General features: G+C 38.0%; 2 long non-coding RNA genes across 3 annotated transcripts; both read left to right on the top strand.

Moving 5' to 3' along the window:
* The first annotated feature begins 1,156 nt into the window (after positions 1-1,156).
* On the top strand, positions 1,157-4,079 carry LOC112198284. Of its 2 annotated transcripts, XR_002935915.2 has the most exons (5): positions 1,157-1,443; positions 1,739-1,816; positions 2,104-2,227; positions 2,410-2,522; positions 3,006-4,079. It is a non-coding gene; the product is annotated as an uncharacterized LOC112198284 (long non-coding RNA). The 2 variants fall into 2 exon arrangements; XR_005809011.1 differs by having other exon boundaries at positions 2,410-4,079.
* Positions 4,080-7,790: 3,711 nt separating this feature from the next.
* Positions 7,791-8,503, top strand: LOC121052422. Its single transcript, XR_005809012.1, has 2 exons — positions 7,791-7,945; positions 8,273-8,503. It is a non-coding gene; the product is annotated as an uncharacterized LOC121052422 (long non-coding RNA).
* The last annotated feature ends 19,462 nt before the right edge of the window (positions 8,504-27,965 follow it).

Here is a 27,965-nt window from a genome sequence, read left to right on the forward strand (position 1 = left end):
CGCTGCAATAATTTTGGCGGAAAGTTTTTTGAACCTATCAAATATAATAGCAATGAAACTAAGTTTTCCTCACTGATCTAGACTATTTTATTGATCAAAGATATTTTTATCACTACTAATGCATTTAACAATTAACCAATTATTTTGTCGTTATTTGAGTACCTTAATTAATTTTTTTGTACCAGGCCTCTAAGACCATAACAAACCATTCTATATAAAAATGATTGCTAGTAGTCAATGAAACTCTAGTTCATCTCTATATATACTAATTTTATATACGTTTGTTTTTGTGTGTGTCTATATATATATATATATATATATATATTATTCAGAGTGAAGCTTCGCTTTGAAATTAAGGTGCACATTTAGAGTTTAAGGTCACTTTTCGGTCGCATATCCACATCTCGACCGTTCAGTTTTTAGGTACTAATATATAGATCATCTCTACAAATTTTCAGCCAAATTGATGATCTTTAAGGTATCTAACTCGCTTAAACTAATGGACGAACTGAATCTGTCAAACCTGAATCATACTAGCTTCAAAGCAGTTGTCAATGCCTTAACGACCATCAATTTGGCTGAAATTTTGCAGAGATGATCTATACATTAGTACCTAAAAACTGAACGGTCGAGATGTGGATATGAGACCGAAAAGTGACCCTAAACTCCAACCTCACACATTAATTTCAGAGTGAGGCCTCACGCTGGACAGGATATACACACACACGGGCCATTCTAGTGAGGGATCTCTTCTTTTGGCAATTTTAAGGTATCAAAAATGATCTTGCTTTCTAAGAACTTATTCTCACTCCCCAATTTCTTTGCATTCACTTTGCATACATGACATTTCCAGTAAGGGACTCTTCTTTTTACATATCAAGGTATTACATGTGTGACCTGCTATGTAATTTGAATTTGATGGTTTAAACAGCTCAAGTTTAATGTAACTCCTCATTGCTAAAATTTGCAGAGAGGATTTAAGAGTAGTGTCATAAGATTTGAACTATTCCAATTATTGAAATAAAATTTTTATAGGAGATTCTGCACTAGACACTAAATAGTTGACACTATGCAAACTAATTTTGACAAATTGTTCAAGATTTAGGTCTACAAAACCTTTTTCAAATTGAAAATCATTTAGTTAACCACTGTCGTGACCTAAGTCTTGAATCTCTAAACCCTAAACCTTGAATTCTAAGGAAAAAGATATATTAAAGCTGGATTCGGAAAAAATGAAAAAAATTGAAAGCGGAACATTTAAATGTTCAAAGCGGCAATGAAAAAAAATAGCGCCCAAGACGAAAATGAAAACTCAATTAATAGAGAAACACGAGAAAAAAAGAACCCAATTATCTCTCTCTCTCTCTCTCTCTCTCGCCGTTGCTCCCAATCAAATTAGGGCTTCCCAATTTCTATATTCTTCTTGCTGTGAATTTCATACAGGTAAAATTCTAATAATTCAACTTCTTCTCGTCAATTTCTTCTTGGTTGATTAGTTTTTTTTTTTTTTTGACGAAGACTCCCTAGAAATTAACCCACAACCGATTACCTCGAAATTTAGATCAATCTGATGAGTTCTGTTTCATGGGTTCTCTTTTCCCCCAATTCGAATTGAATTCACCATTCTCTTTTCCCCCAATTCGAATTGAATTCACCATTCTCTTTTCCCCCAATTCGAATTGAATTCACCATTCTGATAAATTGATGATGGTAAAGCCCTGGATCTCTCGTGATACAGTGGTTTTGGGAGGTTGTCCAAGCTCTTAGTAAGGAGGATAAAGCTCGTCTATTGCAGTTTGTGACTGGCATCTCGAAGGTATGGGCCTTCATTCTTTTTCTTTATTTACTCTATTGCAGTCATGACCTGAGAGTACATCTCTCTCCAGTGGAATCCATGCCTTGGAGAATATATGGGGTTTCTAAGTTGAATTGTTTTCTAGGTTTTTAGTTCCGCTTTACATATGCATCTAGTCTCTTGATTCAAAATTCATATGTACTGCGATCTCATTACATTGCATCATGTTGTTCGATCACATGTATGCATTGGTTCATTGGAAAGTATAATGTGTTGAGCAAAATTTTTATTTTTACCATTTTGTCCAGGTACCTTCAGAAGGGTTTAGTGCACTTTAGGGGATTTCAGGCTCACAGGCTCACAGAAGTTCCAGAATACATAAGGCATATGGAAGCCCTGATCACTGGTCATTTGCACATACAGACATACTTGGTAACTTCTTCTCCCATCTCAATTTTTTTTCTTTGATTTGCAAATATGGTTTACTTTATCATGGCCATTTCAAGCCCCTTTCCCTCCTTCTACTCTCATCTATTGTTTCTATTTCCAATCCACTTTCACTTTATCATGGCTCATTAAAAGAGTTACTGTTCTTTTCCTTCCTGTTGTATCAGTTGAAGCTTGTAGGAGAAACATCAAGTTCAATGGTTCGGTTCATGTTCAAAGGTGGAATCACATCATGTTGATGCTCGTGTCATATGCTCACCCACCCAAAAATATTTGATTGGTATGCATATGATATTTTTTCTCAAAGCATTTGTTAAGAATTGTTTACCTGAATATGATTAACAAGTGCTATCAATACCCCAAACTTGAAATAAAATAAAATAATGTAAGAATTTTATGGACATTTACTGCTTGGGTGGATTTTACTATCTCTGTTTCTTAGGCTTCAGGTTTGCACTGCCTCTGCTTCTAGCCTACATTGAGGTCTTATTATGTCCTTGATTATACCTTTTCCCTTGAATATGCATACCATGAAACTTTTTCTTGGTAGCTTTCACTTTCACCAGAACTTAAGTGTAACTCGTATTATCTTGGAAATGTAGTTTTTAGCATGTCTTTTTCATACCTACTAATTTTTAGCATTAGGCAGGTATAGCTTTCTACTGAGATATCATTTAAGTATGTAGACTCTGTTTTGCATTTTTTTTTTTACAGATGTTTCAACTGAAAAGACTCATAATTTGAGCTTCTTGTTGGATTTCAGTGCAATGGTTTAAGGAAGGGCATACAAGGAGCGATCTAGGTTTGATTGTCAAGTATGCATGTCTACAGATGCATTTAGATTCCAGTATGGCTATTAGAGTTCCTACCAGTAAGGTTACTGGAGTTCTGATTCCTGGACGTGAATTCTTATTCTATATGTCTTTTATTTCTTTGTTTTGGTAGCCTAGTGTAATTAAAGACATATTAAATGGTTTATATGCTTCATGATTTAGTACTAATCTATTCCTGGATATGAAAGATTTATTGATTGATAGTTTTGATTTGTTAGATGTGTTGGATATATTGAATGTGGTGTTGAAGTTTTGGTTTTGCTCATAGTTTGTTGGTTGATATCGATTTATGTTATTTGCACTCGAACCAAATATCAAACATTTTCAGGTTTTCTTGATATTTGGCACTCCAATAAGATCTTTGCTAATGAGTCACTTGAATATTACAAAAATTGTGCAGGCATGGTGTAAAGGTAATTTATGACAATTGTATGTTAAGCACTATATGACAATTATATGTGAAGCACTATATGTTATATCCTCACCTCTACTAAACATTGCAGGTACAGGACATGAAGTTTAATTTTCCATTTTGAAGAGCCTTGTGAATATGTGAAGGATGTGTGAGGCTTGTCTTGTTAAGATTTCTTGAATAAGAGCTAAACCTGCTACTATGTGCTTTTGCCTTTGAAATATAGGTTTGGATCTTTTCCTTCAAGTCTGTGTGAATAATGAACTACCAAGAGAGTTTTGTACTGTAAACCATATGTAAACCATGTTTACTGCAATATAAGTTTCTTCTGTTCCAAAATCCTTGTTATGTTCTTTTATTTCCTTTATTATTTTGTTTATTGTTTAATGAGTCTTGAATAAGAATCTTTTGTAGAATAAAATAATATGTACCGCCCACAGATCATGTCGTAATAAGTAGACAACCGCAACAAAAAGAATATTTCTTCGCTATAGACTAAAATTAAGAGTTTTGCTATTAGAACCTCCAAATTTACTCACTTGACCTCCTTGCTTTTTACACCTCCTATCAAATTTTCAAATACTAAATTTACTCACCAAACCTCACTCAAGTTCCTAAAATAACCTCACTCATATAATTTGCAAACAAACTATTAATTACATATTCATTCCTTAACCAGATTACATAAATCTCTTATCTAATAAAAAAGAAACTAAAACACAAGGTATTGGGCTTTAAAAATTAATTTCTAATAAAAAAGAATTGTTTTTTTTTTGTAGATGTGCAAAAAAAAATGAAGAGTAATTTTTCTTAATGTTTAATTATTTTCTCTATTTTCAGTACCTCATGATTAATTATTTAATAGTTTTTTTTAGATTTTTTTTACTACTACCTCTTTTTTTTTTTTTTTTTTTTTGTAAATATAATGAATAGACTGGGATTTAGGTCATAAAATGATATCCCTCACCAATATGTGTTCAACATATATGATGATAGGAATTTTTATGTCACATGATCTTGATTATAGTTTTAATTCTTATTAAATATATATAAATATGAGTATGTAGTGAAATTGAAAAATGAAAATAGATAAGGAAAATAATAAAGAATGCAATATAATATTATTGAATTGGAAAGTCTAGAGAAATTAAATAGGGAAAATGATCATTTACCCGATTTTAGGCTAAAAATTGCCCACTTGCTCCACCAACTGTTTTTTAACCCCATTTACCCAAAACACTCTAAGGGATTATTTCCCCTTTACCCAATTAATTCTTTTTTCTTTTTTTTTGAGACTTTTTTGCCCTCTCCTTCTTTCTCACTTAGAGAGAGAAGTCACATTCCACCTTGCTGTGCTACGGTGACCAGTGGCCGGCGCGGTCTCCGGCGACCAGACTCCGGTGACCGGTGACCGGAATCCGGCGAACGGTGACCGGATTCCGACTACCGGTGACCGGATTCCAGAATCCGGCTATTATTGCCCCCCAGTAATCATATTACTGCCCCCCAGTAATCATATTATTGCCTCCCAAAAATCATATTATTGACGTCCAGTGAATTGTATGAACTCCCAAAACCAAAATGAATACACTAAAGGAACAATTGATCAATTTATAATCATATTAATGCCCCCCAGTAATCATATTATTGCCCCCCAATACAAAGTCCAATGTCTCTACTGCCTCCCAATAGACCACCAAAAATGCACCATTTTGTAGGATTCACTGATAATTTGACCTTAATACACAGAAAACAACATGTAACTTATCAAAACACCACACTATAGTGATCCCTGTCCCTCGTATCAAAGTCTACTGGGGGCCAATAATGTGTCTACTGCCCCCAGTAGACCATCAAAATTAAAAAAAAAAAAATCCCGACGTCCTACCCACCAGATCGTCCTTCGTCTCCGCCAGCCCATAAGTAACTGCAGCACCGCCTCCCCTTCACCGGAGTCATCTGCAGCACCGATCCCAACCGCCTGCATTCCGGCTTCCGATCCAGCCTCCTCACCGGAGCCTCCCAGCCTTTGATCTAGCTTCTAAGACCTTGGCGCTGACGTGGCGGGTGAGGTCGCGGATCTTGGATGGTGAAGGTGAATCGGAGGACGGAGATGGTGAATCGGAATCTGGCTGGGGAGAACGAGTTGGTGAAGAGGAAGAAGCAGTGAGTTGGAGTAGGAGGAAGGCGAGGAAGAAGAAGCGGAGGTCGCAGACTCAGAGATCGCCGACGACAGTGGCCGGTGGGTCCGATTCGAATTCCGGCGAGGGCTTTCCAGAAGCAAGGGGAGGAGAGAGGTTGATGGGAGTCGAGAGAGAGAGAGAGAGAGTATGAGGGCAATATTGTCCATAGATGTTAGATTGGGTAAATGGGGTTAAATAACTCTTGGTGGAGTAAGTGGGCAATTTTTTGTCTAAAATTGGGTAAGTGGTCACGTCCCCTTAAATATAATATTTTTTTGGGTATAATTATTGTCCTTAATAGTCATTTTATAAGAGGTTATATATGTCATTTAATAATTCATAATAGAGTGAGGTCAACTGAGCAGATTTGGAGGTCCCAATAGAAACACTCAAAATTAATAATGACAAAAGTAAATTCCTCACTGTAGACGTTAGATCCTACATTGACGAAAAAAACATTCCTCGTTATTGATTATCATTAGTGAGAAAACTTTTTCTCACTGAAAGGACATATATTGCTATGAAACGAAATTTCATCTCTGAAAACGTCTTATAGCGAGGAAAAACTTCCTCGCCTAAAGCTATTTATAATGACAAAAATATATTCGTCCCAAAAACTAGAGTTTAATTAATTAATTATTAATTATCGTTAGCGAGGAAATAAATAATTTAGAGACAAAATCTAGTTTGTCAGAAAATATATTTAACTACTATTTTATAATCCTTAGACCTTTTTAACAAGAAAAAATTATGAGTTTGGGTGAGGAAAAATATTGTCGCTAATGAATAACAACGAGAAAAATTAATTTCATCGCAAAAAGGGTTTGGCGAGGAAATAGTTTTTTCGTCGTTAAAACTTTTCTTGACGAGCGTTCTCCCACAAATTGAAGGCGAAAATTTTTCCTCGCGGAATTACTATAGTGACGAAATATCGGTTTTTAGCAAGGAACTTATTCATCACAAATGAGGTTTTTTGTTGTAGTATAATATGATTTATTTTGTTTTCTCTCACCAATATGCGTTCAATATGTATGTCATACATTTTTATATTACATGATCTTAATCATAGTTTTAATTCTTATTAAATATACATATATGAATGTTTTAATGAGTATGTAGTTGTAGATACCTCTCCCTATGCATGGAGGATTTGCTACATCACTAAGCATAAGTAACACCCTCTTGGGGACACCCACAAGCCACGGTGAGGCCCAACTGAGATATGCATCCCGTAGCCCTATGTTCAAGCTACGCTACGGTATCCGGAAGTAGCAAATACGTCGCCTAGAAGCCACATTCCCGGCCTTGCTAAGTTGCCTTCACAAACATGCTTTCTAGACTAGAATAGTGATTTCTACATTCCACATCTAAGAAAATGTAAAGGAGATGACTTCCTTCACCTATAAAAGGAACTCTCCTCCCACATAAACTTCATTCCATTACACACTTTGTAATCCCCTTGGGCCGTAAGACCCAAACACACATAGTACAATATTCAAGTGGACGTAGTCTCCTGCTAAGACGAAGACGAACTACTATACTTGCTTGTGTCGCTCTCTCTCTCTCTCTCTCTCTAAAGCTAACTAGAGATCCCCTCGGATCTCTAACGTTAATAGCAGTAAAATTGAAAAATGAAAATAGATAAGGAAAATAATAAAGAATGCAATTTAATATTATTGAATTGAAAAGTGTAGAGAAAATCAATATAATATTTTTGGTATAATTATTATCCTTAATAGTTATTTTATAGTAGGTTATATATGTCATTTAATAATTCATAATAGAGTGAGGTCAAGTGAATAAATTTAAAGATCTCAATAGAAACGGTTCTCCTTTTATTGCCTAATTTACGCATCATATCACACTTTTGACCGGCTGCCCGGCTTCACACCGAGTGCATGTACTAATAGCATGCTATTACTTTCTCTCTGTCTTGCAGGTAATTTTTGACCGTCTTTCCCAGCTTTTTCACTTCAAGTAGGTGACCACAGTACTCCATTGTTCCATCTTTTTCAGCTAGCTAGTTGGTCTACTCGGAGTTCACTTTCTTTTGAGAGTCCCTAACTAATACTGATTTTGAGCTTTTTTTTGAACTACTTTTCTTTTGAGATCCACTTTTTTTGAACTAACAAATTGATGTTGAGCTTTTCTTATCGTTTATCTACAGTTCTTTCTAACCAAGAGTTTAGTCACCCGACATCGATCACTAGCAGAATGCGAATAAATAAAGGATGGCCGAGAAGTCAATATGCACTACTGTATCAGTTGACTATAGGTATAGAACATCCCATCTTGTTAGCTTCTGAAGCTGAAGCTAACTAGAATCAAAATTAATACGAAGAGACGGGACTTGGGACCTAGATATAAATCAGTTTTATACCTTTATTCGTTTTTCCCATAGATTACTGAGTAATCAAGAATCCAACCAGACAGCATATGTAAATAGAAATTAAGGAACCAATTAGCAAGATGATATCATCCACGACGTACAGCTATATTAATTACGTTATATTATCATCTTCATCACTTAATACATACATATATATATATATATATATATATATATATATATATGTGTGTGTGTGTGTCATATAATATGCAGATTTAAAGTGGTATATATTAGATGCTGCTTACCTTATTGAGAATGCTTTAAGCCAACTGAGGTTCGAGGACTTGAGCAGAGGAAGTTTCCTGGAAAGTTCCTATTGCTGAGGTCGGCTTCAGACTTGAGCAGGTGAAAGTGAAGTTAAAGTGATTTCAAAGATATCGAATATTCTCAGGCCGCCCATGAAGCTTATTGCAGCAAGGGAAGGAATGAGCTTCGCCCCTTTGATATATACCAGTTGTGTTGAAAAAGATGGAGCTGGGAATAAAGTCATGGATCGGAGCATCGATCTCGATCCAAATCAGCTGATATATATACTAATATTCATGTCGATCTGTTGAGCTGAAGCAGAATAGCATGCTGCAGGCCACGCGTTAATGATGATCAACATAAACTGAGGATTGAGCTGTATCCTGTATGCTACCCATGCCTTATGTACAACGTCGATCAGGAAATTGAAGGGAAAGTTCCGTGATTAATTATTTGTTGTTGTTGTTGTTTGTTAGATCATGACATCTGGAAATTAATCTTGAACAACTACACGGAAGAAGCTGCGAGGAAAATGCGTCTGCTGTCCCACTATACCACATAGGCACATCGGCACATAGCTTTCTATTCTTGTAGCAATCTTGTCAAAAAAAGATTAAAGTGAAGTAAGTTGAACTCAGGAGGCTAGAGGAAAATGTTCTATTACTAGATCACATACATATCTATGTGCTAACAAATTTGACACCGAGAGAGAAAATTTAATTAATATCTGCGAATTTCGATGATAGTAAGAAAGGGATTCAGAGTATCTATATATACTTGCACTAATAAAAAAAGACGGCCGGATAATATTAAGTGCATACACTTTTTAGTTATTTAAAAAAAAAATTTGACTACAAATATCAAATACTGAGATTACGTTCTAATAGATGCTGGATTATTTACATTGTTGTTTCTGTTGAAGAATACGGGACCTAAAGTAAGAAGCATGATGGAGAGAGAGAGAGAGAGAGATGACACCGGATGTATAGTGGTTCACCTTGCACTCGAGGCAAGGCTACGTCCACTTAGATATTTTACTATGAGTGAGGTCAAGTGACTTTTGTAGTGATACAAATGTGGGGATCATGGATCCATCCCTGCTAAGAAGGGGAGGACTTCCTCTTATAGCTAAAGGAAGTCCCCATCTAGTTTACATTTCCGATGTGGGACATAATACACATATTGCTTCTCTTGAAACCTTTTGGAGAGCATGGGAGGGTGGCCTCCCTATGAGGTACCGGCCGACCTCCACCATAGCGAGGTAGCTCGGGTGTCGGACTACCGGATGCATGTCGTAGGCGGGACTAGCCATGTCGCGGGGCCCACTTACGAGGTCGTTGATCATGCTTGGCGGTATGTAATATAGGTGGTTTAGGCCGGTACCTCATAGGGAGGCCACCCTCCTTCTAGCGCCAATGTTTCTGTTGAAGAATACGGGACCTAAAGTAAGAAGCATGATGGAGAGAGAGAGAGAGAGAGATGACACCGGATGTATAGTGGTTCACCTTGCACTCGGGGCAAGGCTATGTCCACTTAGATATTTTACTATGAGTGAGGTCAAGTGACCTTTGTAGTGATACAAATGTAGGGATCATGGATCCATCCCTTCTAAGAAGGGGAGGACTTCCTCTTATAGCTAAAGGAAGTCCCCATCTAGTTTACATTTCCGATGTGGGACATAATACACATATTGCTTCTCTTGAAGCCTTTTGGAGAGCATGGGAGGGTGGCCTCCCTATGAGGTACCGGCCGACCTCCACAATAGCGAGGTAGCTCGGGTGTCGGACTACCGGATGCATGTCGTAGGCGGGACTAGCCATGTCGCGGGGCCCACCTAAGAGGTCGTTGATCATGCTTGGCGGTATGTAATATAGGTGGTATGTACAACTGTCAATGCATAGAAGAATTTTCAAGAATAGTACCAACTATACCAAATATACCAAATATATGTGTGCACATATATACACACCATCGGTCCATGTACATCCATATCAGCCATTAAGAATGCGCAATTGCGCATGCATGAACGGATGATGCAAATTTAAATTTAACTCTCTACAACAACTTCGAGCTCTGACCCAGAGAAATAAAGACACAGCAATCTCCATTAGAAATCCTCTAACTTTCTAGTAAGTCGATCAAAGCATTAACGATAACGCTAAAAGGAACGCCTGTGTATGCATTTGCTAGCTTATTTAAGAGTTTCTTGTTTTCTGATTTTTGTTTTTTTGTTTTTTGTTTTCTGGCCATCAGAGACGGAACTTATGATGCTGTCAAGTTTTCCTAAGTTCATATAAATTTTATATGTCGTACTTTGACTTCGATGAGTCTGTATGAATTTAATGGCTTCATGCCGCAAAACTATTTCTTTAGCTTCGACATCTACTCTGTACCCAGGGCATCAATGCCAGTAGCATCAAGATTTGTTGGAAATTTCAATTTGTTTGATTTTTCGTTAGTAGTTTAGGACTTGCGGCTTAGCTTCTTTTGATTTTCTTTGTGATTGGGTCAAAGTTTTTCAAAATATACGTTTTGTCATTTGAGGAAGTACAGTACCTGAGTTTTGCTTGTTACCAATATTTTAATATTTTTATATTAGCATGCATTTACTCATGTATAGTTGCTTTTGTCGTGCTTTTCTCCGATATTCTCTCTATCTTCATGCATTTACTTACTTTTGTACATTTATTTTTTTCTCTAAAAAAAAATGAAGGTGCTGCAGCACATCCCAACGCCCTATTGATTCCGTGCCTGCTGGCCATGTGTCACGGACCGACTTTATACGCAGCGGAATTAGCCCGTGAGGCGCCAAGGTTCCTCTTGAACCGAGGCCAGCCTACTTCCTTACTTCCTTGATACTCCATTTTTCTTTTTCTTTCTGTGTGCTTCACTTGTCAACTTGACCCTTTCGACATCGTCCCCTTACTTGTTGGGGTTTACCAAAGAAAGCTACTCACGCAAGAGTCTCACAACTTGTGACTAATCGATCGCTTCCTTGTGTCATGGTTGTCTTCCAAGACACTCGCCCAACCGATAGGCTTTCATGTCATCTCGGCTTGCGTCAGCCCATTACTGACCCCCGTGCATCCCGCACGCCGATAGCAAGTAGCATGACCGTGTACCGAGACTGAGTTGGCATTCACATCTCTTCCTTTTGTCATTCCTTCCTTAGTAGCTTGCACACCTTCATCACTTCGTGGGCATCTCTCGCACCACCCACACAACTCCAAGACAACACATGTCTTGCATATTTCACCTCATGGGCATCACTTATGCGCCCCACTCGATCTTCAGCTCATGGACAACCCATGCCCGCATACTTTAACCTTGTGCGCGTCACTTGCGCACCTTGCTTGACAGCACGTGCCCGCTTACTTCGTCTTGTGCATCACTGGCACAACCCTATGAACTCATAGGCAACACTTGTTTTCATCCTGCACCTCATGAGCACCACTTGTGCAACTCACTCGGCTCGCGGACACCACCTGTCGTAGTATCTTGCCTCGTGAGTATCTGTTGTACAACCCACTTGGCTATTGGGCAACACATGCCTTCATACTTCGCCCCATGGGCATCACCTAGACAGCCCACTCGACTCATGGGAAACCCATGCCTTCATACTTCGCCTCATGGACATCACCTAGACAGCCCATTCGGCTCATGGGAAACCCATGCCTTTCTACTCAAGCCTTCAGTACCAACCAGACACGCCATCGAGGCCTTGTGGCCTTTCCCATCTAACAAGGCTACCATGTTCTCTTCTTGATGACTGACATGGCTCCACGGCATATTCTCGCCCGCAGGCCAATCCTCAAGAAGGCATACCGTCTTGCTTGTTGGCACGACGCTTGAGTGAGCAACTCATCATTGATGCCCCTCTTAAGCTTCCTTCAGTCTAGCACGAGGTCGCCCTTCCCGTGCTTGCTGGCATCACTTTTCTTTGGGCAAGGTCGAACCCTAACACATGCCCACGTCGCTTGCTCCGTGGCCAATGAGCACCACGAGGTCCCGACATATCTTTCGTAAGCCCACATGTTTGTCTAACGCCGATGGCATAAGGATCGCCCTCATACGAACCTCGTCCCCGACGTCGACCCGCAATAGCGGCCTTTCGGCCAATACCGTACACGAGCCTTCCTGACTCGTGGAAACATATGCCGCCCCTTTTTGACGACACATGCCCGGTCCCCTAGGCCCCCACGGGTGCCCGGGAGAAGCTCACTTAGTGCCCCATGAAGGCCAGCACCGAGGGTGGTGGAGAGCTTGACACCATGTCTCCCCCTATAGAGCATATCTTGCTTACTTGAACCTGGCATGAGGAAACATCAAAATAGCCGAGGAGACTAATTGTCCATAACTAATTCACAGAAAATCCAAATGACATGCCGTCAAGTGCGTTGAACTCGTTTCAACGTCCCGGACATTTCTCGTGTTTTGAGTTTTCCCAAATTCCAAGCCGAAGTACCTCGAACCCGAACTTCCACTTAATTACAACAATGCCACTCGTCCTCACTTTAGCTTCAAGCTCGCCCTTGGGCTTCCAAGGCTCGACCCCCTTGGCTTCTCCTTGTCCCAATGCTCGCCCCTCTCAGCATCTCCTCGCCTCAAGGCTCGCCCCTCTCGGCATCTCTTCGCCTCAAGGTTCGCCCCTCTCGGCATCTCCTCGCCTCAAGGCTCGCCCCTCTCGGCATCTCCTTGCCTCAAGGTTCGCCCCTCTCGGCATCTCCTCGCCTCAAGGTTCGCCCCTCTCGGAATCTCCTTTACAAAGTGTCACGATAGCACTACTCCTAAGTGCGGCTCGTGACACCATGCATGGCGCTTGAGTTATTTCCCCACAAGATGACATTCATAAAGGAATACGAACTAGTCTTCATTCGTTAAATAATTTCCTGTTTATTGATCTTAGCAACTACTAAAATTACTTTTACTTCTTCTCCAAGTTCAGTAGGTAAGACCTGCGTTATAATCAGTACGTATAGGAGGAGTCCACTTCTGCTACTGACAGTTCGATCTGGATGTACATGAAGTAATGGATCAAGTTTTTTCTTGCGTATGTCTTCCACCAACCGCATGACACCACATTTAATTATATATATTGTCTAGTCTTTTCTTCAGTTTTCTGCTAACTTTCCTTGTAATTAGGGCATTAGGCGGGATGAAATCAGCTGTCCTATATTTATGTGTTCTAATTCTGTCCCCTCTATATGATTGGTCCGCAGAAATTAAAAAATTAAACAAAATGTTAAAAAATATTTTTTTAATCTCTATGAACCAATCATGTTGAGGGGACAGAATTATGATAAAATAATAGAGACAAACTGATTTCATCCCGTAATTAGGCGTTGAGGTGGACGTAACATTGATCAATCTTGAATTTTCACCAAACGGGGGTTTCTCATATATTTCAGTGTTACTTATATGTTATTATGATCCTCCAAGAGTAGGTCCCGGATGTTTTCTTCATTTTTTGTGGTCGATCATGACCACAAAACGGGTACAAAACCAGTTAACATGGACCATAGTTTCTCATAGAAATCAACTAGCTGCATGTGCAAACTACTCGATTAAGTTTAGGGCATGTGTGCCAGCTCGGTCGGTCTGCCATTGTCAAACCGGCCAGTTCCTTCTTGTCTAAAGCTAGCTCTCCTTGTTAACAGATATCAACGTCGCCGACGACAAAAGCATTTCGCCTTCGCTAGCAACTTACGTCCCGCCATGTCCGTCGTGCATGGTTAGATATCATTACTCGTGGATCATCACGTACTGTTGTCACCATTATTGTGTTTCAAGGCTTTCTTCCTTTTGCAATTTACAAATAAAATCATCACTTATTGTGGCCAAAAGAAAAGGAGCTAATTGCTTGCGAAATAAGTAACACTGTTTAAGTGCAGGATGGTACATACCAACTAATAATCGATCAGTTCTCTCGCAACCAACAAGAGAAATTAGTTTTTGTTGTGACGTCATGATGGTGAAGTGGGTGACCTATCTGTGGAGTAAAACTTGGATCAACTATATGATAAGACTAAGAAGATCTATGTAGGTAGAAATTAACTAAAAGCAATAAACCTAGTTAAGGCATCAGATGTTGACGGGAAACATGTAGATGGATCAGTAGGGATGCACGTTCTGGTAATTGCGCTACTTTTTCCCAACCCCTCGATTATCAAGAATTCCGTAATCCAAGATCTTGTCGATCACATGCATGCACCGAAGAATTAGAAAACAAAAAATTTGTACAAACTGAGTCGGTTACTGTGGTTGATTCGGAATTCCTGTGTAGTCGGTTTAGACTAACCCGGCTGATGTGGGACCAACCCTATGTAGACTAGGACTGCGGAGTTGAGACTTTGCGCTCAAGGCAAGGTCATTGTCGTTGTTTTGTTTTTTTAAAGGTGCTTCTATGAGATTTGGCATTTAGACCACTTGACTCTTTAGAGCGTCTTTTGGTTTGGTTAAAGGGTTAATGCTCATACACCCCAAATTCATGAGAATACTTCTCATACACCTCAATGTCTTATTTTCATTCCTCTTTACACAACCTTTTCTCCCTTTTCTTCCTACCTACCCATCTTGTCAAAATTCCTACCATCAATACACTTCTTTCAATTTTGTTTGCCGTCTATTTTAGTGTTTGCATAAGGTTTTGATTGAAACGTGGTGGGCCCATCATAGTTTTGTTTGTTTAAATATTTACAGATGTTACAATCATCCTCTATTTCAAAGATAAACAGTACACTTGACTATTCAGAATTTCGATCGTTGATAGACGTGAGTTGATTGCTATCTACAAAAATACTAGCAAAGAATTGCAAAAGGAGAAAGAAAAATTGAGAAAATTGAAAAATTATAGAGAATGTCTTAGTAGAGAAACCCCCAACTACTGGGATATCATCTATAGACTTCAAACCAGAATCTATAAAATAGAACAAGATATTGATAATCTCTTATATATTCTGGAAGAGGAACAAAAACCTCTTGAATATTTGAGCATTGGTTAGATCCGCAAATCACTAGTATCAGAGCTTGTAAAGAGCTCAGAAGAGGAATCCCCAATGGGGACAATGTTTGATTTGATAATAGAGAAACTGAATTCTCTATTAAAATCTTCTGATGAAAAATATCAGAACCTGCAGCAAGAATTGACTAGATGTCAAAATCATCTAGACAAAATACCTGCTATAATCCACCAATTAGAAAAATTGGAAAACAAACTGAATTATATTAAGGAACTTCCAAAAACGGAAGAAGAAAAGCTAACAAGTGTTAGTAGAAAAATCAATGAACAGCAAAAAACGCTGGATTCTATGAAAAATATACTGAATTACAAGAAAGTGCCTACAGTAAAAAAGAAAGCTAATGGATTCAAACCATTAGAAAAACCAGACAAGAATCACGTTCCAAATATGATTTTTCTGGATCCATCAACTAGTTCTACTAGTATTCGGTATGAAAATCCGAAAGAAACTCAAGATGTCAACATGATGAGTATCTTCGGGAAGAAGAAAGGAGTACAACTCCTAAATGCTGAAGAATTCGAATACAACGAAATCGAGCATGAGGTAAAAAACGCCTCAATTCCAAAGCTAGATTTCAAACAAATCTACAAAAGGGGAACATTTGACCTGATGGACAACCATCACTTCAAATTATTGGAATTTACAACCCCTTCCACAACAGGAGAAACAGATCTCTTGATGATCACTCCTGCTGAAGTTGCCAGAGCAAGAGCAAAAAATTATCAATTTATGCATATTGGAGCAGTCCAAGTAGGCATAAAACTTCTTGCCCGAGAAGGCATAAACTGTTCAGTTCTATGTGTCTTACAAGACAATAGACTAACAGACTTTCAAGCTAGTCTGCTGGGAACCCTTGAAGCATCTTTATGTAATCAAGTAGCTTATTTCAACTGCTTCCCAAATTTTTCAACCAGCTTGAAAGATGCAGCTCACTGTCTCAGACTGAGAGTCAAGACGGATGGTATATCTACGAAAAATGATATGCAAGAATTGGCAATAGTATACAGAATATACTATAAACTGATGAGTACTACAGTAGAGCCAAAGACAAGGATATCAAACATCTCTGGTCTCACTACTAGATTCCTCACCAGTCAGAAGAACCATTCACAACAGATTCACAAGGTTACTTGGAATGAAGTAACTTTTCCTATTAAATGGAAATTATTTGGTCTGAAGCTACCAGCAGAAAGTGCGAAAGCTAAAATTTATGAAAGTAGAAAGACTGGAGAAATCAGTCTAAATTTTGAAAATCACAGAAAAAGTGATGCTTGTCCTGAAAATATCAGGATAAACAAAAATATTCTCAGAAAAAGCTACAGCACTAGAGAAGCCAATGTTAGTGGTACAAAAAACTCTGAAGAACCATCAGAGTCTATCACTGAAGAAGAATTAGAAGCTGATCTAAACAGACCAGTAAACATGCTTAGAGCACAAAAGCTCTATGAACTTTATGAAGAAGCTGAGAATTGTGAAAATTCTGAACGATTAGAAAAACTAATCGAAGAAATGAAAAAATTCAATCCAGGAAAGGAAAGAAAACTCCTTCCCTACCAAGATATTGAAATGGAAGAAGGAGAAAGCTCTAAAACTTCCATCATTAGAGAAAAGGGAAAGCTTAAACTCCCTGTACAGAAGGCCCCTACGGGCAGAAATGGAGAAAGAAATTCTCAAAGATTTGTCCCAGAGGACAAGATACCCAGAGTACCAATTTCCAACTATGGAATATGGTTAGATCTGGATAAAGCTCTAGACAAGAGAAAAACTCTTGACCAATGGGTAGATAGCCTGATGATGGCCTCTGCTCTTACCCTTGAAAAATTTGAAGCTCTTGATCTTCAGATGTACTTTGAAACTACTCTCACCGGAGTAGCAAAGAAGTATTACTTCTCTTTCAAAGAGACAGCCAGAGGAAAAGAGTGGCTGGAGGAGATCAAAACTTCGAAATCTCCGTATGATTTTGCAGTACCCCTGTACGATCAGTTCTGTGGAGATCTCTCAAATTTGAGTGAGAAGGCTAAAGAAACGGCCAAATCAAATATCTATGCTCTCAAAATTTGTGACATGAGATATTTTGAAGAATACTTGAATGAATTTCAAGAATATTACTGTACGATTGGTGAACTAGAGAATACTGATCTAGTTAACTTGTTGCACAGGAAACTCCCTAAACCATGGAGAACAGCTGTGAGAGAAAGCATAGCTGAAAAACCAATTGAAAGATTTTCAGTTGGAGGAATTGCTGACAGAATCCGGCAATTATTAAAAGAACAATGCAAAGCCAATCTTAGAGCTAAGATGGCCAAGAAACAACTCAAAGGAGTTGAAAATTTCTGTTACGGAATATTGGATATGCCTACCAACTGGGGGTGTCATGAAACCAAATTCCACAGAAAGAAGAAAGAAAGATATTACTCTAAAAAATTCAAAAGGAGTAATCAGAAGAAAGACTGGACATTCAAGAAAAGTTCCAATTACAAGAAACATCAGGATGAAGATCCTAAAAAGAAATTCTTCAAGAAAAAGAAGAATACTCATCAGCATAAAAAACCAAGCAAGAAAGCTTGCAGATGTTGGTTATGTAAAGCTGAAGGGCACTATGCCAATGAATGCCCGGAAAAGGGTAAAAGATCTACTAAGACTCTCTTCGAAGAATATGAGCATATAGTAGAATCAACAAACATGAAAGGCTACGAAATAGCCTATTCTGATGATGAAGAAGACGACAGGTCAGTTTACTCTGCATGGTCTGAAGAAGAAGATTCATCTGAATCTGAGTCAGATTCTGAAGTAGAGTACTTCGAATCAAGACAGATGAATGTTCTCAGAATCAAAAACTGGGAAGAAAGTAAGACAGAATCTTTAATGTCTTCTTATCAGGTGAACCCTGGTACATTCGTTTGTGACTACTACCTATGTCACGAAAAGAATGGTCTCCCTATGTTTTGTGAAGAGTCAAAAAAGACTTATCACAAAGAATGCTTCATAGCTGAAGCAAGAAGGAAAACCAAGAATGGCCTTGTCAGCCGATTGGTAGAACAAGAATATGAAGAATATTTCTCTGAACACAAAGAGAAAAAGGTAGAAGCCTTGTTCCAAGAAATTATGGAACCATCTTCCTAAAAAATAAAGGAAGAAATCATCGATGAAGAAAAAATCGATGAAAATGAAAATTTTGAACTGGTTGAACCACCAGAAATTGTTCCAGAAGAATGTAAACCATTCATTCCAAAGGAACAAGCTTCAGAAAATGAGCTTCAACAATCGAAAGTCGTCTCTACTAGTAGATACAGCAACTACATAGAGATTGGACTAAAATTCCCTGATCACAAAAAATATCATCTACATGCCTTTGTAGATAATGGATCAGGATTTACAGTTGCAAAGAGATTTGCAATTCCAGAAGAACTCTAGAAAGAAGATAAGAAAAGAACTGCCTGATGGAAAAACTAGAGGCTTTGCAGAAAAACTTAACTTGGGATATTGTGACTATGCCTGATGGAAAGAAGACGGTTGGGTGTCATTGGGTGTTTATAGTAAAACTTAAAGCTGATGGGAGCATTGACAGGTATAAAGCCAGATTAGTTGCCAAAGGGTACACTCAACGCTATGGAATTGATTATGAAGAAACGTTTGCTCCTGTAGCAAAGATCAATACTGTTCGAATCTTGATCTCACTTGCAGCAACTAAAGATTGGCCTCTACATCAGTTTGATGTGAAGAATGCTTTCCTAAATGGAAACTTGGAGGAAGAGGTGTATATAGACATGCCGCCAAGAGTCAAAAATATGCCTTGTGATATTGGCAAGGTTTACAAGTTGAAGAAGTTTCTGTATGGGTTAAAGTAGTCTCCTAGAGCTTGGTTTGGCAGATTCTCTAAGTCTATGAGGGTGTTTGGATATAGACAAAGTAACTCGGATCAAACGTTGTTCATCAAGCGTAGTCAGGGTAAGATTACTACTCTGATTGTATATGTTGATGATATGATTGTCATAAGGGATGATCTAAAAGAGATGGAGGCCCTACAAAAGTATCTTTCTAAGGAGTTTAAAATGAAGGACGTTGGACAATTGAAGTATTTTCTTGGAATTGAAATGGCCAGGTCTAAGAAGGGGATTTGTTTATCCCAACGTAAGTATGTACTGGACTTGTTAGCTGAGATTAGAATGCTTGACTGCGGACCCATTGAGACACTTATCAAGATGAATCACAAACTCGCCATCTATCCGAATTAGGTTCCAATTGATAAAGGAAGGTACCAACGTCTAGTAGGGAGGCTTATTTATCTTTCTCATACTAGACCTAGTATTGCTTATGCTGTGAGTGTGGTTGGTCAATTTATGCATTGCCCCAGTAAAGAACATATGGATGCGGTGTATCGTATTCTGAGATATCTTAAAATGGCACCTGGAAGAGGTTTGTTGTTCAAAAAGAAAGATGAATTGAGAGTTGTGGGGTACACAGATGCAGATTGGGGTAGTGATAAGACTGACAGACGGTCTACATCTGGGTATTTTACATTTGTTGGAAGAAACCTTGTGACTTGGTGCAGTACGAAACAGAAGGTTGTTGGTAGGCCGAGTGCTGAAGCTGAGTTTCGAGTTATGACACATGGGGTTTGCGAGATGTTATGGATTCATAATGTGTTGAAAGATTTGAGTTTTAAACTCAAGAAACCTATGGACTTGCATTGTGATAACACATCTGCTATTGAAATTGCTCATAATCTTGTTCAGCATGATCAAACTAAGCATGTGGAGGTGGATCAACACTTCATTAAGGAGAACCTGGACAGAAAGATTATATGTTTCCCTATCGTGCATACAGAAGATCAATTAGCAGATGTTCTTACGAAAGGAGTGTCAAGGAAAGTGTTTGACAATTCAATTGACAAGTTGGGCATGATCGACATCTATGCACCAACTTGAGGGGGAGTGTAGAATAGTGTAAATATTTACTTTCCTTGTATGAATAGATTACATATTTTGTATAATTGTAGGAGATATTGTCCTATTAGGATTGCACTTGTATCTTTATATATACCTCATATTTGGAGATGAATATTATTGAAACATAACAAACAAACACATCGAACTCTTATTGTCTACTCAAAATTGCCGATTCCAAAAGATGCAACTCAGTTTCGTCCGATTGGACTTTGCAATTTTTCTTATAAGATCCTGTCAAAAAATTTATCCAACCACCTGAAGCAACTCATGCTAGATACTCGGATCTCATTATTGAATACCAATCAACTTTCGTCACTAGTTGTCATATTCAAGGTAACTTGATTGTGGCACATGAGCTTTTTCATCACTTAAAGCTTCTTTGCCTAGGTTCTGATGGTGCTTTTGCCTTAAAACTAGATATGACAAAGGCTTTTGATAGAGTTGAATGGCCGTTCTTGGAAGCGGTCCTCTCCAAGATGGGGTTTGATCCTTAATGGGTCACTCTGATTATGAACTGTGTTAGGTCCGTTTCTTTGTCAGTTCTTGTCAATGGTAAACCGGGTGATCTTTTCCTCCCTATTCACAGTCTTCGTTAGGGTATTCCACTTTCTCCATATATGTTCCTCCTTGTCAATAATGTTCTTTCTAAGATGATTCAGAAAGTCTACCAATCCCATCTTCTTGATGCTGTTCGTATTGGCAGTGAGGGGCCTTTGGTGAGTCATCTGTTTTTTTTCAGACGACTCCATCTCCTTCCTCAAGGCATCTCTAGCAAACTATGAGGTCCTCTCAGATATCATTCACTCTTATTGTTGTGCTTCTGGTCAGCGAGTGAATACTCACAAATCGACCCTTTAGTTCAGTCCTAGCACGACCCCTGAAATCATTCACCTACTCAGTGCTGTCTTAGGCATGAAAGCAATCTCAGATCTTGGAAAATATCTTGGTTTACAGGTTGTTTGGGGCCGTTCCAAAATTGCAACTTTTCGTTATATTCATGATTGAATCTATCAAAAGATTGATGGTTGGAAAAATGGGACACTCTTTCAAGCTAGCAAAGAAGTTCTTATCAAGGCAGTAGCTACGGCCATTCTAACTTACCCAATGTCATTTTACAAATTTCCTAAAAATTATGCACATATCTCAGATCAATTCTGCTTTGGCAAAATTTTGGTGGGGTTCATCTCCCTCTCAATCCCACTCGGTTGTTCATTGCAAAAACTGGAGCAGTTTGTGCAATTCTAAATATGAAGGTGGTCTTGGTTTTTGATCTTTGGAGAATTTCAATGATGATCTTCTTGCCAAACAAGGTTGGCGTATTCATCATAATCCTCAAGCTTTGTGGGCCAAAGTGTTGAAGGCTCACTACTTCCCTGATTGTTCTTTTTGGGAAGCATCTAGAGGTGGCTCACCCTCTTGGATTTGGTCAAGCATTCTTGGTGCACGACCTCTTCTTCAGGAAGGTTCTCTTTGGTAAATCGGTGATGGGGCATGTCAGTTCGCATATGGCAGGATAATTGACTTCCCTCTATCTAAACCTACCACCCCAATCCTTGTTCCTCTACTCAACCTCCTGTTGAGACTAAATTCTACTACGTTTTTAGTACATTTCTCTTTACATTTTGTTTAGTTATTCTCTTAGGCGTGATGCAAGGCTTATATGAGGATGATCAGGAGGAAGAGTAGATTTCAAAGCCGAGATAGATCGGCCCAGATGACGCCAGAATATGGAAGAACCGGTCGGATCTCGAAAGCTCCAACTTTGGCGCTCCAATCTGCTACTTCCGGCGATAGTTGTCGAAGGTGAGCACCAGACAGCGAATGACGACGCTAGTCTGAGTCCAACACCTGTGGTGGAGTCGTCAGTGGGCGTCGGACGGAGAAGGTCGAGTCGGGTCGGGAACCGGGTATCGCCTCAGGTCGGGTCGCGCGGAGGAGAGAGAACAGAGAGAGTTCTGGGGAGGAAAACAGAAAAAAAAAGGGAATTGGGATTTATGAAATAATCCGGATTTTTCTCATATTTATAGAAAATTCCCAAATTTTCAATCCTTCATAACTTCTTCATACGAACTCCGATTTTTGCGTTTCACATGTCCACGAACTTGTATCGACGCGCTCTATAACTTTCGTGAAGGAAGTTTCCACAAAATCCTTACGTATAAAAAGTCAACTTCGTAACCCCCCTAAAATGTGCATTTCGAATAATTATTCGCCCGAAAATAATTTCACTCCACCCTTGAACCACGAAATCATACTAACGAACACTTTATTAATTCCCGAAAACCATTAGAAATTAATAACGAATTTCCGGGGTATTACAATTTTGGCTCACTTTCTTTAGGGGATTTACCTCTCAATGCTCTTGAACATACAAGCTGGATGTACTTAATTGCTCCCTCTTTTTTAGGGTTGGATCTTTTTCTAATTGCCCAACCTGACTTCTTAGCATAATCTTCACAATAATCATACATACCATCATAAGAATTAAATCCCATTCCTCTTTCTGGAATATCTCCATCATCTGATTCAACTTTGTTTGATATAATCACGTCATCATCTTCCTTGACGTAGGGTACTTGTGAGGTATCATTTCCATCCATTAGTTCTGGTAAGAGTACACCATGAACAAAAAGATTATCACCAGTACGTGTAAGAGAAAACAAAAAGATTACATACCTTCCTATGGATGTCGTTGACCAAAGCTTTAGTTTGTAGGCTCTCTACTTTTTCGTTTGTTCTTTTTTTTCTTCCCTTTTCGAAGCTAGAGTTTAAACGTTAGATTTGAGTTTATTATTATTTTCTTCTTTCCATTTAGATTATAGATGATAATTATGGATGCTATTAACACGGAATATTTTTCAAATTCAATATATTAATGATACTTTCTTACTTCTTCAATCATCAGATTTTATGAGTTAAAATTACGATCTAAATACATTTTCTTTCCATTTTTGTGAATCCAATTTAATTTTTGACTTTTCAAATTAACTTCTTAATGTAAGGTAACTAATCTTCCATTAATTTTATTAAATTCATTTATTAAAAAATTTGAATATTACTTCAATTTACCAGATTTCATGGATTATAATTACTATATTAATATATATATATATATATATTATATACACACCACATTAATTCTCCATCGAAAATATATAAATTTTTTGGACAAATTATATATATATATAACTTTTTTTTTGAACGAATTGTATATATATATATACACACACACACACACCCATACTTTTTTTTGAATATGTATAATGAAAAAAAATCCAAAATAATGAAAAAGAAAGAAAGGAAAAAAAACCAAACAATATTTTTTAAGAGGAAAATCAAAATAATTTTTTTTTAAAAAAATAATAATTTAGAGCCGTTATATATTCAACAATATATATATATATATATATATATATATTTTGATTAATTATGGATAAATATATATATATATATATATTCACAAAAATATGTAAATATAAATTTTTTTAGATGAATTATATATATATATATATATAATAAAAAAAGAAAAAGAAAAAAATAAAATAATATATTTTTTCTAGAAGAAAACTAAAATAATTTAGAGTCATTAGATTTTGAAAGGATAAGATAGTCTTTTTATTCAAGAATGACATGACATGATTTGGTAAATTAGTGAGGTGTATAGGTGACATGGCTTGACACCTAGGATTGAGGCCACAAATCTTAGGCCTCATTGAGGCCCTATATCATTGCCCAACTTACATAAGCAAAACTCGGCAAGAAAATCTGAACTAAACTATCTAAGCTAGAGCAGATCATTAAAATCTCTGGGATGCTCACATTTAAGCGAGCCTATACAAGAATGAAAGAAACTTCGCCTCCTACGGAAAAGAAATCATTCAACTAGTTCCCACTTGCCAATCATACAATTGTGGTACAAGCAAGATACTAGAAACGTCATAGAAGACTCATAGAAGTTAATTCAACCTCACACAGGCTCAATACCCTAATTCATTAGGGCCCATATTGCCTTAGTCTGAGCCCAAGCTTGTAGGCCCAAACCCAAACCAAGTTTTGCTCCTCTGCCCCATCAGCCCAAATTTGAGCCCAGGCCCAAACCCAAGCAAACAGTGAAGAAGTCACGCTGCTCCTTTGCCTCCACCGCCGTCAAGGCCTCCGGCGGCATCCCGTTTGACCACAGCTTCGGCAGCCGGCTTTTCCACCCATGCAGCAACATCGCAGACCGTTGCTGTGCTGCCTCCCCCACCGTTAGGTCTGGCGGTCAGCCAATCCACCACTGCATCAGACCTGCAAATCCGAACCACCAGCGATTGGCAGAACCTTGAACAACTTCAATTTGAAAAAACTTCAACCCAGAATCCCAGATCAAGGCTAAGAAACTCCCAGACCCGGATTCACCAAACCATCAATTTGAGATCTCGACCGATTGACCAACGACCTACGCCTTGCTTCTTCGAAATCTGGCGACGGAATCACCAGATCTTCCCGACAACAGCAATGAACAGCCCAACCTCGAATCGAAACGTGACGAGAATCGCGTCTCACTCGATCCACCAAAACACCACTGACACACGCAAGCGCCGTAGGCAAGCTAGAGAACCACCGAGCCACGTAGGAGTCGTCGGATCTCTTCTATGCTCGGCAGACAACCTCTTATCTCTTTAATATTATGTAAATAAAGATTAAATTATAACAACTTAAAACTGTGCATTTTATTTCAGCCGTCAGCTTCACTTGTCCTTATGACCCCTTAAAACTGTCTTTCAGTTAGCATACCTCATATTCAAATTGGCTTAATTTTATCACAATCCTAATCGGATCAAAGAATAAAGTACATTTGGCCTAATCTTTTCCTGTACAGCTCATTTGCCATGGCATCTTTCTTCCCCAAAGACTGAGAATATAAAAACTAGCAAATTCAATTTAATTAGACTCGGGTATTTTCATTGCAAAATCGAATGAATGTTTCATAAGTTTCATGATGAAACAAACGGTAGTCAAAATAAACTTGGTCATTAATAATTACTCTCATGTCAAAGGTCTAGAAAAATCGCAGAGCTCGTTTAATGTATTAAAAACGTATTGGTTGTTATATGTGAAGGGATGCATGTAGATCATCTTCTTGTTTTGGCAATCCTTTTCTTTGTTGCAGTTGAACGAGAAAAACTTGCTGTCATAAATTGAACTTTGTGGCAAAGAAGTTGCAACAACTCACGATCGAACTTTATTGAAACCCCATGTATATATCAAGTTAGAAAAGAGTGGTTGAGTTGTTTCTCTAACAACCGCGACAACCACATCGTCTGCTTCTGTACTCATTCCTGTTTAGCCTGCTTCCAGATCTTTAAGCTTGATTATTGTATTTGAAATTTTTACTTTTACAAATCCCCTTATATAGATAGTTGGAACTTTTTCACCGATTTCCTTGGTTCTGTTAGTTGAGTACTCTTAAGCAGGAGGTTGTTATAGAAACTCAACAACTGCAGGAGCTACGTGAAAATGCGCTAAATCTCTCTCTGAAGGATGCCTATTTGTGTAAGAAAGACAGTATTCCTGCCCTAACCGTAACCTATCTCAACTCACTGGCCAAAAAGAAAAATCCTATGACTCGGGAATTTTCGAGCACATCATAAAGGGTTTATAGCTACAGTAGCGCCTGGGTTTATAGTATTTTGAACTCGTATGATCAAGTCATTTTCACAAAGTAATTATTATCTCAAGTCCTTTCTCTATCAAATCTAAAGTCGATCTAAACTCTTGATTACTATTGTTTTCTATCAAAGCAATGCCAGTCCCATTGTCCCCAATTTCCAGCACGCGGCTTATACTACAAATTGCTACTGCATCAACACTAGTAGCGACACTTGATTCCTTCCTTGAGTTCCTTCAAATTCAGGCAAATGCTTATAGTGATAGGTTTGATAAATTCCCGGCCCATTTTCCCGTAAAAGCCTCAAACTTTCGGAGCAGCTTTCTTGGATTAATTTGAAGTGAAGCGGGGGATTTGCCGACTCTTTTCAGCAGTTGTTGACAAGTAGGCCGTGAGTTCTTTTGACAAACACAAAAGCAATAGGTATGAATAGTTCCATTAGCATCAGTAGCTTGCTTGGTGCTTAAGGCAAGCTCATTGTCAAACTGTGTTTCAAAGTCCATAGAATTGATGCCGAAACATAGACTAAATAGGCATTAAGATGTTGAGATGAATCAGATTGTTTTTCTTCATGACGCGTTAGAATGTAACATCTTTACCAAGTCTTCATTTCTAGTTTCTTAATCGAAGAATCTTGCTTCCCTTGTCAAAAAGCACATCGAAAAGCTACTAGAAAGTGGTAATCAAAAGGCACATCAGAAAAACTACTAGAAAAGAAGTAGTTAGCGTGTGAATGAATCTCTAATGCTTGTACACACTATGCATTTGATTAATTAGTGGTTTGTCTTAGGCTTATACCCACCGTTCCACTCGATCATTTTTCAAACATAACCCTATAATCAACTATGACAAATATAGGATTGATATAGTATCTTGATCCTAAGTTAGGATGCGTAAATCATTGCAATCCTATAACACAATATATAATCACATACATATGGCAGTAAACGATATAAATTGAAATAAAAGACAAAGGGTGTGTAGAGATACTAACTAGCTAGGTTCACTGCCTCCTTCCATTGTTCTTCTTCTAAATCCACCCTTGATCTCAGATTGCTAATGGGACAATTTGATTGAGGTTTGGTGTTCAAGCAGGGATAAATGCAGGCGTTGTTTATCCTTTATATCAGACAAAACAATTATCCTGTTCCATCCATCAAGGAACTGCTGCATAACTTCCTTATCCTTGTCATATTGGTTTGATGTTGATAACCACACAATTTGAAATTCAAATTCAAACAGATTTCAATATATATATATATATATATATAACTATTTTCAATTACAAGTTTATATATACAACGTATTAGTATATATTTATATGAACTCTAAACTTCACAAAAATTTCAGCTTAACTAGACATCAACTAGTTCTAATGAAGTTTTACAATCTCCCACTGAACTAGACATTACACATAATCTATTGTATTAATGAGTTGTTTCTTAAGTGTGCACCAAAGTTCAAAAACACCATCTGTCCTCAAATTTGGCCAATTTTCTTGAACTACATTGTACTACAGAAGACTATAATGAATTAGCAAAACATTGATCTTCTGCAATCTCAATATAGCAAGAAAAATTACAAGAACTACCTCAAGTGTGATTTGTTCCTGTTTAATATTTACAGTAATAGATTTGTAACATATACTTGATCCAAAATTAATTTCAACTAGATGAAGAGCTATATTATCTTACTGATTTGGCATATCAGTATTAGATTCTTCTACATATGTACATATTCACTGATTTAGTATATCAGTATCAAGTTCCTTATATGTACATGGTTCTGCATATATGTACATGTTCTACCTAAAGCGACTAAATGTTTGTTAATGCTCAGAATACCACCACTTGATGTCGGCTTCTGGTAACTAGGACTAGAGTCCAATCTTCCGATATATGATGAGTTCGCGAAAACCCGCTATCTGTCAAGAGAAATACAACGGCGTCAAGAGGGGAGACCGCGGTTGGCTGTCTTCACTCCTATGATGCCAAAGTTAGACGATGTATTTATATTGACAAAGTAGTGGTTTATAGCTATTA

This window comes from Rosa chinensis, chromosome 4, assembly GCF_002994745.2.
Source record: "Rosa chinensis cultivar Old Blush chromosome 4, RchiOBHm-V2, whole genome shotgun sequence".
NCBI classification, from domain to species: domain Eukaryota; kingdom Viridiplantae; phylum Streptophyta; class Magnoliopsida; order Rosales; family Rosaceae; genus Rosa; species Rosa chinensis.